We start from the raw sequence: 1759 nt of genomic DNA on the forward strand, positions 1-1759 counted from the left end.
GCGGGGCTCACCCCCACACCAAAGAGAACGCCGTAGATGAGCTGTGTAGGTAATCCTCCTAAGAGATGAGCAAGTCAGTCTACTGGAGAAAAGAATAGAAGAGATGACTGCAACTATGACCGCCATGGCCACCATTCAGGGGCAATCACAAGCACCAAGATTGGCTTCTCCAGAGATTAATCAGCCAGAAATCAAACACATCACAGATGAAAGAACGGAGGCTACTTTGGCAGACAAAGATGAACAACCAAAGAAAGATTCTCCGTTAGGTGCCATGCCAGAAAAAGAGTTCAAGCAAATGGTTGAACAAGTACGGGATGCCTTAGCACAGTCCAAGGGCGGTGCATCAATTTTTAAGGATAGACCTTGCCCGGACGAGTTCGATGCCGTCCCTTTCCCCAAGGGTTTTGTAGCCCCAAACTTTAAGATATTTGATGGGACTGGAAATCCTAGACAACACATAGCACATTTTCGAGCCAGTTGTGGCAACACGAGGAGTAATGAAGCTCTACTCTGCCAGCAGTTCGTCAACAGCTTGTCAGGAATTGCTTTCAACTGGTACGCCGACTTGCCCAATGAGTCAGTTAAAACATTTTCTGAGTTGGAACAATTATTTGTGAAAAGATTTGTCGGGGCACAGCATTATGTGTCTATTGGAGAGCTCATGATGGAGAAGGAGAAGCCTAGCGAAACTTTGGCAGGCTATATTTTGAGGTGGAAAAACCTTAGCATGAAATGTGAACCTCAGCTACAGGAACATCAAGCGATTGAGATTCTACTCAAAAGCATTCATGGGCCAGTAGCTTTCATGCTTAAGGGACTCACCATCAAATCCTTCGAGAAGCTACTCAGTAAAGCCAATAGTCTTCAAGAAGAAATGAAGCACATGGAGCCACATGAAAAGGCTAAGGTGACCAGAGTGTTCGAAATTAAATCAAGATTAGTTGCGACTGTCGACAAAGGAAAGCAGTCGATAAAGATATATGCAGAAGAGCATCACCAATCTTCATCACAGTACTCTCAGAAATAGAGCCAGAAATAGAGCAGTCATAGAGCAGTCAATCCAACCATCGGTCGTCTCAAGAGGGATCACCTCGAATAATGGGTAAAAGAATATCTCTGTTAGAGCGACAGAAAGTTGTGTCTTCCTTCAAGGATGAAGCTGTAACTAAAATATTCAAAAGCCAGATGAAGAAATCAGAATTCAAACTACCGGATCCAAAGAAGCCCGAAGAGGTGAATAAGAAGAATGAACCAAATTTTTGCTCATACCACCAGTTGCTTGGGCACACTATAGACAAATGTTTCGTCTTTAAGGACTGGCTCAAGAAGAACCTCAAGGAAGAGAATATAACAATCCCGAAAAACTTTTTGAAAGAACCTGAAAAAGGTTCCATAAACATGATTTCGGCTGAGTCAATCTCCCCAATCGATCTGTATACTGGAACAGACGGATGCAGTACAACTTGGGATGAACTCAAGATGGTCCTTAATCAAATACAGGATTCATCAAAACAAGCTTCTAAAAACACTGAAGAAGGATGGAATGAGGTCTGGAGCAGATCGTCCAAGAAGATACTGAACAAGATACAATCTGCATCAAAATGAGCCTCCATTCAGGGTCCACAACATACCAAGCCCGAATGCAGTACAACTTGGGATGAACTCAAGATGGTCCTTAATCACATACATGATTCATCGAAGCAAGCTTCAACGAATATCAAAGAAGGATGGAATGAGGTTTGGAGTACTGGAGCAG

Source organism: Phalaenopsis equestris, unplaced genomic scaffold (assembly GCF_001263595.1).
Source record: "Phalaenopsis equestris unplaced genomic scaffold, ASM126359v1 Scaffold210878, whole genome shotgun sequence".
In the NCBI taxonomy this organism is placed as follows: Eukaryota; Viridiplantae; Streptophyta; class Magnoliopsida; order Asparagales; family Orchidaceae; genus Phalaenopsis; species Phalaenopsis equestris.